The sequence below is a fragment of the Mirounga leonina genome, unplaced genomic scaffold (genome assembly GCF_011800145.1).
Source record: "Mirounga leonina isolate KUSES-001 unplaced genomic scaffold, KU_Mleo_1.0 Mir_173, whole genome shotgun sequence".
Classification (NCBI taxonomy): domain Eukaryota; kingdom Metazoa; phylum Chordata; class Mammalia; order Carnivora; family Phocidae; genus Mirounga; species Mirounga leonina.
Window position 1 is genome coordinate 7,072,297 of NW_023270447.1, and position 9,728 is coordinate 7,082,024.

General features: G+C 36.0%; 1 pseudogene; it reads right to left on the reverse strand.

Moving 5' to 3' along the window:
* Positions 1-7,705: 7,705 nt before the first annotated feature.
* On the reverse strand, positions 7,706-8,666 carry LOC118020167 (annotated as a pseudogene).
* Between the last annotated feature and the right edge of the window lie 1,062 nt (positions 8,667-9,728).

Sequence of the window (9,728 nt, forward strand, 5' to 3'; positions counted from 1 at the left end):
TTGACCATGAGAAGTATTGTGCAAATTGTTAATGTCTCTTTGCTTTCAAAACTATCTTGGAAGAAGAGTGATGAAATGCTTTAAATTTGTATTTCATTTTGTACTTTATGTATTGTTGATATGCAGTCTTTTCTTCATCTTTCACTTTTCCACTATAATTCATGCTTATGATGTACATGAGAAGAAATCATACCTGTTAACCTACTTGAGCCAAAGGAGATACAGTTTGAAACAGGTTAAATGTTATTTCCCAAATCACAAACCACAGAGATAAAGGCTTCTTAATATCTAGGCTTTCTGATTTCTACTTCAGTATGGTTGTTTTGTTTGTTTGTTTGTTTGTTTACATTATTTCCCATATGATTTTCTTTGACTATCTCTTTGATCTTTTTTTTCTCCTAAGGGAGGAAGAGCATCTTCAAATGAAATGAAAAAGGAAAAATAGAGACATTTTCAAATATATATTGGTTACAGTTGAATGTATTGTGTAAGCCACTGTAACTTAATAAGTACTTACATTGCATAGAGAAGGCAACTGTCGCAATTATTAAAGGCAACATACGGCAGGTGCCTAAAAGCTCCAGGGTAACAAAAAAATACGACTTCCGCTCATTATAAGTATTTTCTAAGATCCTCTTAATTGCTGTAGTAATTAAAATTTACCAATTTTTGTGAAAATGCCAACTGACTTATTACAATGGAGTGAATACATGCTTTGCATCATTAAGCTCGTATAAAAATGCCCATTCCAAGAATACTTAAAGGTGTTTCTCCATAGATCCATCCAACTATATCTATCCATATAGAGAGATACAAATCTCTCTATATAGATAGATAGGTAGTGCCTGACTTTCTGTGCCTGTGTGTATTATATAAAAAAATCTTAGAGTTTAAATCCTTCTCTTACAAAGTTGCCATGTCTCATTTTGATTTTCTACACATTGTAACCTGTTCTTCAGTATTTTCTGATTAGTAATATATACTGTGTGGTGTTTGAAATCTATTGGTAAAGGATAATAATTAGCATTAAGAAAATTTATTAATTCAGATCAACAAGACAGCTCAGTTTTCCAGATTACATTGTACTACTGGTGACACCACTATGATTAAAAGAAATGTTTGCTGAATTAAAATACAAATGAAAATATAATAATATGCATTAACATTTTAATTCTGGGATCCCATACAACATGGGAAAAAAAAAAACTTTCCAAAAGAAACTGGATTTCTTTTAACTTTAAACCTCTTGTGTTGTTAGATATTTCAGGTTATTGGATAAACTTGAGAAAAGTTGTTTTCACAATATAATTTTAAATTCATGACAACATAACCACTTGAAATTGGTTTTCAAGTTAGGGTTTAGTTTTTATTTGTTTAATCAATCCAAGGTTTATGAAACTCTTGAAGGCTTATAAATAGCTAGAAAAGCTTTTTTTTTTTTAAAAAAAAGAAAAGAATATTTAATATTGTAAGAAATGCTTCTCATAAATTTAATAAAATGTTAACACTAGTTCTTTTATAAATTATGATTCAAAATGGATCAGATAAAAAGGCAAAATGTTTTAAAATGTTGTTAAAAATGTAATATCTTAACCTAAGCTGAATTTTATACTTTTAAACACTCAGGTTGTATCAGTTAAGGTTCTGTATAGGAAGACAGTTCACTTTAGGTTTTTTGTTGTTGTTGTTTTGTTCTGTTAGCAGAAAATGGAAATGTTTATGAAATCACAGACCATATCTGGAAATAGGGAGTTTGAGAACATATTATCTTAGCTGCATCCCTGTATCTCTGGAAATTGGAACCAAAAAGCCACTGACACAACTGTAGGCCAACATCAACAAAATGGTGAGTAGATACCCAGAATGCTGAGGTCAGCTAGCTCCACAGATTCTTGATATAAATGAAACTTTGACTGGACAGCAAACACTGAGTCTACCGTAGTAACTTCTAGTGATAATTCTATCTACAAGACTTTGTTTGAGAGAAGAAATGTCCAGAGTATTTCAGTCAGTTACCCGGGTCACAAAAACCAACCTAAGAATTTAAACAGAGGGAATTTAATGAAGACAATTTGTTTTCTGAGAAGCCAAAGGTAAATAGTGATCCCTTCCCCAACTCCCAAGATTAAAGACCAAGAAACACTCTTATTCCTATTAAGGAAAGATAAAACAAAGAGGAAATGTCACCAGAGTTTAGAGACCATAGTTATCCAGGATCCATGGTGGGCATTCCATTTTGGAGTGGGAACCATGGAGAAGTTGTGTTAGCTGTTAGAGATAGGGAGAAATGCTCTAGCTCTTCCTTCCTCATGTCACTCAATATTCTGACTTTGGCTTCCATAAACCAGAAATATGAGAAGCCAATTAAAATCTAGCTTCGAAATGCTGACTGCCAATTTAATTGGCAGAGCACCAATTCACATCATTAACCCAAATTAAAAGGGAGTTGGAAAGTAGTTTCCAACTTTCCAGTCTATTCTTTATAGAAAGGTCTACTAGACTATTAGAAAGATGCTTACTGCCAGTTCATCATACCCAAGATAGTCCATCTTAATATCTATCCTTAAATTTCAAGACAATAACATGTTTTTAGCTAATATGGGCAAATATATCTCTTAAAATGGAAAGGTTATTGTCCCCTTACCAGATGGAAAAACCTTCAAAGATATCAACTCATCATTCCATATCTGAGTGACGTTCATTCTTCTTCCTCTTAGTTACAATTCCTCTTTGATAATCAGTAACCTCAAGCATAATTTATAAAGCTACCACCCGTGTAATTCTTATATAAAGTGATAGCAGAAATAGAGAAGGAGAAACAAAATTGGCATAAATGCATATATTTATTAAAAAATGTGGATAGCTATCACAGAATTATGGCTGATATTTATAATGTTTTCCATTTTCTCTTTGCCCTCAGTTAGCCCTTCAGCTGCAAAAAGAAGTTATCTGACATCCACATAATGGTCACCTTGTCTATTTGAATAGCAAGAACATCCCATGCCATGACAGGTTTTTTTGTCCATTTGGTTAGTTTTTATGTTCAGTTGCTTTTTTTAGATTTAAAGCTCTTTAATTCAAGGATTTTTTTTTTGATAAGCTTATCCCAATGAGCTGTTTGATAGATGTATTTTCACCACTCCTCCAATCTGATCATTTCTAAGTGCCTGAACATCTGGATGCGATGAACTGTGTGAGCATCAAGGTCATGAGATCATCTCTTCTGCCTTTCAAACTGAGTGCCTAGATGTACCACTTAAAGTTTTCTCCAGTAGGAAGATTCCCTTTCCCTTGAATTAAGATGTAATAAAGCAACAATATGTTCCTGGTAGATGCTATTGCAATCTGTGGTACTTGGTTCAAATATTTTCTTATGGGGCCCGGTGAGGGAAAGTTAGCACTGCACGTGGAGAAAATACACTGTATAGGCAAACTATTTATACTGCCATACTGCCATTGACTTCAGCACCTGCTGAGTCTATCTAATATTTGCCATTTCCACATAATGCTTTATGTTGTATATACTTACCTTGATGTCTTGATTGGACATATTTTAAATTAAATCTCCAAAATAGGGTGCCTGGGTGGCTCAGTCAGTTAAGTGTCTGCCTTCTGCTCTGGTCATGATCTCGGTTCCTGGGATTAAGCCCTGCATCGGGCTCCCTGCTCAGTGGGGAGTCTGCTTCTCCCTCTCCCTCTTTTCCTCCCCCTTGCTTGTGTGTTCTTTCTTTCTCTCTCAAATAAATAAAACCTTTAAAAATAAATCTCCAAAATATACTTTTGTTTCTTCTGTTTAATTTATGAAGAATAATAAATATCAAAGGTATTACTGGTTGTCGGTGAGTTGATTACATTTGCTTCCCTTTGCTTTTAAACATGCAATGTGTTTTATCCAATCTAAGCTTTAAGTCACCAGAAGCCATATCATCATCATCAATATTATTTGGTATCTGTTAAAATTTCTATATAGTTCCCCTTCCATATAATTCAACTATTATGGTGTTATAGACACATATTTTTGAGAACCAGTTTCTACTACTATTATAGTATAAGATCATTTTTTTTTTAAGATTTTATTTATTTATTTGACAGAGAGAGACACAGAGAGAGAGGGAACACAAGCAGGGGGAGTGGAGGGGGGAGAGGCAGGCTTCCCGCCGAGCGGGGAGCCCGATGCGGGGCTCGATCCCAGGACTCTGGGATCATGACCTGAGCCAAAGGCAGACGCTTAATGACTGAGCCACCCAGGCGCCCCTAGTATAAGATCATTTTTAACAAAGATTGCTCGATGAGTGTTTGTTGAGCCCTCATTAATGTGATTAGTGCCCATATAAAAGAGACCCCAGAGAGATGTCTTTTCCTTTCTGGCATGTGATGACACATTCCATCAATGAACTAGGAAGCTGACCCTCATTAGACACCAAATTGGCCAGCACCTTGATCCTGGATTTAGCCTTCAGAATTATGAGATATAAATGTCTGTTATTTAAGCCACCCCGTTGATGGTGTTTTGCTATAGCTTCCTGAACAGACTATGGAAAACAGTATGGTGGTTCCTTAGAAAATTAAACATATAATTAACATATGGTACAGCAATTCCACTTCTGGTTATATGCTCCCCAAAATTGAAAACAGGATCTTTTTTAAAAGGTTTTATATATTTATTTGACAGAGAAAGAGAGAGCACAAGTAGGCAGAGCGGCAGGCAGAGGGAGAGGGAGAAGCAGACTCCCTGCTGAGCAGGGAGCCTAATGCAGAGCCTAATGCAGACCTGGAATCATGACCTGAGCCAAAGGCAGATACTGAAAGTGGGATCTTGACAGATATTAACACATTCTTATTCATAGAAGCATTACTCAAAATATACAAAAGATGGAAACAACCCACGTGATTTATCCATTCAAGAGATGAATGAATAAATGACATGCGGTATATACACACACAATGGAATATTATTCAGCCTCTATAATGAAAGACATTCCTACATGTGCTACAGAGTTGGAACTTGGAGACATTATGCTGAATGAAAAAGCTATTTACATATTTTATTTGAAGAACTGTTGATTCAAATTCGTTGTCCATTTTATTTCATAATTGGGTCATTTGTCTTTTTATTATAGAGTGTTAAGAATTACTTATGTTTTTCTTTTGTCACTTTTGCAGTTGGTGGCATACATTAGAAACTATGGCCTAACTCAAGATCACAGATGTTTACTTCTATGCTTTCTTGTAGAATTTTTCATATTTAACTGTTACACTGAAGTCTATGATCCACTTTGAGCTCATTTTTGTGTATTGTGTGAAGTATGAGTCCACATTCATTGTTATGCATGTGGATATCTAGTTGTCCAGCACCATTTGTTGGAAAAACTATTTTCCCCATTGAATTGTCTTGGCACCTCTGTCAAAAATCAATTGGCCATAAATATAGGATGTATTTCTTGACTCTTAATTCTACTTTATGATCCATATGTCTGTTCTTTGCCAGTGTAACACTGCCTTGGTTACAGTAGCTTTATAGTGTCAATTGAAATGTGAATCCTCCAACTTTGTTCTTTTATTTATTTATTTTTAAGATAGTCTTAGTTATTCCGGACCCTATGAATTTCCACATAAACTTTAAGATTAGTTTTCCAATTTCTGCAAAACACTAGCAGGAATTACATGGGAATTATATTGACTCTATACATCAATTTGGGGGAATATTGCCATTTTAACAATATTAAGTTTTGAAACATGGGATGTTTTTGATCTTTAATTTGTCTCAGTGTGCTTTGAAATTTTCAGTGTATGAATCTAGTATTTCTTCTGTTAAAATTATTCCTAGTTATTAATTTGTTGTTGTTATGAATTAAGTTGTTTCCTTGTTTCATGACCAGATCATTCATTACTGGTATATAAAAACACAGTTGGCGGGCGCCTGGGTGGCTCAGATGGTTAAGCGGCTGCCTTCGGCTGGGGTCATGATCCCAGGGTCCTGGGATCGAGTCCCGCATCGGGCTCTCTGCTCCTTGGGAGCCTGCTTCTCCCTCTGCCTCTCTCTCTCTCTCTCTGTCTCTCATGAATAAATAAATAAAATCTTTAAAAAAAAACAAAACAGAGTTGGCTTTTGTAAATTGATCTTGGATATTGCCACATTGCTGAATCCCATTATTAGTTCAGATAAAGTGTGTGTATATGTGTGTGTGTGTGTGTGTGTATGTGTGTTTGTATTCCTTTGGATTTTCTATATCCAAGATTGGGTCACTTACAAATAAAAATAATTTTACTTCTTTCTTTATAATCTGGATACATTTTATCTTTTTTTTCTTATGTAATTGCTGTGGCTAGAATCTTCAGTAAAGTATTAAGTAGAAGTGGTAAAAATGGATATAATTTTCTTGTTCCTGATTTTAAGAGGAAACATTCAGTCTTTCTTCATTTCATATCCTGTTAGTTGTGGATGTTTTACTTTCTCAGACTTAGAGGATTCCCACATATTTCTAGATGTTAAATAGTTTTATCATGAAAAGGTGTAGAACTTTTCAAATGCTTTTCCCCTATCTGTTGAGATAATCACATGGCTTTTATCATGTATTCTATTCCTATACAAGATTACATTGATTGATTTTTGTATCTTAAATCTATCTACATTTCTGGGATACACTCCACTTAACCATGGTGTACAATCCTTTCATATGTTGCTAGATTCAGTCTGTCAGCATTTTACTGAGGATATTCTACACTTATAATCATAAAGGGTATTGCTCTGTAGTTTTCTTGTAATATTTTTTTCAAGGCACATTTAATTTAATATCAAGAGTGTAATACAGGGGTGCCTGGGTGGCTAGGTTGGTTAAGCATCTGCCTTAGGTTCAGGCCCTAGGATTGAGCCCTGTGTAGTTTGGCTTCATGCTCAGTGGGGAGTCTGCTTCTCCCTCTGCCCCTCCCCCTGCTCATGCTCTCTCTCTCTCACACATAAATAAAATCTTTCTTTTTTAAAGAGTGCAATACAAAAGTCCCAAATACAATGAAGGAAACACATTCCCCTGTTAATACCAACAACAATGCTCTTTCAAAAATGTGCCTACTGAATGGAATGGGGATTTAATTTAACTACTGAAAAAAATTAATGCAGTGAGTTGCTCATCACAGCCAATATCCTTATACAATCTAGTAGTGAAATGAGTGTTTCTAGTGCTTCCAACAGTTTCAACCTGAAGTTTGATACGATATCTTTGTTTGTACAGTCCTTGATAAGATCATCTACAGCATTAGCAACCATTCAAAGAACAAACCACTGATTAAAACCACATGGATTTAAGGCTCAATCACTTATATAAAGCCCCAAACTAAGTGGTTAAATATAGGAACTACCTGTACTGACATCTACTATTTGATTCATGGCTATTAAATTGGTTCTTAGTAAATAAACACTTTTAAGGCAAAATTCACCTCATTTGAGTTTTGACTGAGAGGTTCAACAACAATCACAGTTTTATTGGTAACACTGACATACAGTGTCTCTAAGTCACTATGCTCAAGGTTAAGAGTGATGGGTATCCTGTTTTTACATTTTGCTGGAATTTTACAAGTTCAATTCATGATATTAAAACTGTAGGTTTTCTTTCCTCCAAACTGAAGACACAGTGTGCCACACACAAGATATTTCCATTTTCCCCTCTCTTTTCTTCAAACAGAAACATTTCTCAAGTGTCTACAAGTTTTAGAATGGCAATTTTTCAGAGGCAGCCACTTTGGAATAGTCCCATGCCATCAGGCCTTGGAAGCAGGGGGAGGGGAAGAGAAAAAAGCTAAAGCATAAGTTTCATTTGGGAAGTTTTACATTAACCGTTACAAGCCGGATAGTGTAAAAAGTGGCTTTTTTTGGCTCAAAAAGTCTAAGTCTTGGTGTGGAAACCAGTACGTGGCTGTCCCACCAGAACTTTCTCCTAGTGGAACTATCAGGGAAGTCTTGACTGGGGAGTATGATTTGTTCACCTATCAGATGTAAACCTCCAGGCACTCAGTTCATTTGGGGTTTGCTCCAGTTTGACTTTAGTTTATCATAGTTCACCTTTCATTTTTAGAAAAAAAACAAGTTGATCATTGGGTCTGCTATTGTTGATCTCAGTTGGGCAACACTAGGCTGCTGGATTTGCTTGAGGTACTTGATTTGAGTAGCACACTCTTTCATCTCTTGCTCCTTGGTTGCTGGTCGTATTACAAGGATGTTTTCCCTGTGCGCAGACTCTTGTTTAGTTTTTCTTCAGACTCCCTTAAAGCTATTGCATCATTAATTACGATCTGTGTACTTGCCCTCCGAAGCTTGGTTATATGCTTCATATGCTTCACATTGTTTCCATCTTCAAATTAACTCATCACGTGCTATAACTTTGAAGTCTGTTTCACTCAGTGGAAACTTTTTGGGAAGAGGTTTCTCCTTGGTCATCTTGAATCTTAATCCTTTTCAGAGGGTGGTTGCCACCCACATTCACATAGGCCAAGGCCAAGCTGCTGGATCACTGCCCAGGCCTCCAGAGCACTCCACCCCACACTCCTCCTCCTCCCTCCACAGCCCTGTGCTCTCCTTTATTTGTGGTCTCACCACCACAAAATGACGCTTGTAGTTTTCTTGTAATATGTTTGCCTGATTTTCACATCACAGTAATAGTGACTCGTAGAATGATTTAAGAAGTATACTCTTTTTTGGAAGAGTTTGTGAAGGATTCCTATCAAGTCTTTCAAAAAATGTTTGGAGGAGTTTATTAGTGAAGTCATTTGTGCCTGGATTTCTCTCTCTCTACCTCTCCTCTTCGGCTCTTTCTCTCTCTCTTTTACTAATTGAAACTCTTTGCTTTTTATAGATCTATTCAGATTACTTAGAGAGAGAGGGGGGTATTTGAATTGCTCCAAATTAAAGCATTATAGACTGTTGTCGTAATGAAGATTAATAATTTCTCTTGGTAGGTTTTTTATTTTGTTTTGTGGTTTTAGCTACAATTCTGTAATTGTAGTTCTTTTACCATATTTTCTTGTTTTAGAGGGAGTTCACACAATTCTTCACTCTACCATTACAGAAGATGATCTGGGTCAGAGGAACATTGGTTCTACCTCGTAGTTATTGTGAAGGTAGAAAAATTTGAACCAGTAATATTTTATTTTATTTATTTGTTTGTTTGTTTGTTTATTTATTTATTTATTTATTTTTAAAGATTTTATTTATTTATTTGACAGAGACAGAGATAGCGAGAGCAGGAACACAAGCAGCGGGAGTGGGAGAGGGAGAGCAGGCTTCCTGCCGAGGAGGGAACCCGATGTGGGACTCGACCCCAGGACCCTGGGATCATGACCTGAGCCGAAGGCAGACGCTTAACAACTGAGCCACCCAGGCACCCTATTTATTTATTTTTTTAAGATTTTATTTATTTGACAGAGAGAGACATAGCGAGAGAGGGAACACAAGCAGGGGGAGTGGAAGAGGGAGAAGCAGGCCTCCCGCCGAGAAGGGAGCCCGATGTGGGGCTGGATCCCAGGACCCTGGGATCATGACCTGAGCCAAAGGCAAACGCTTAATGACTGAACCACCCAGGTGTCCCTGAACCAGTAATATTTTAATGAAGAATCTTTGTAAGAATATGATATTTTGGGGCTAACTGAACATAATAAAAAAGAATATGATATTTTAAAAATATCTAATAAAAAGAACAATCAAATAATGAGTGCAAAGGTAAAATATATAATATATA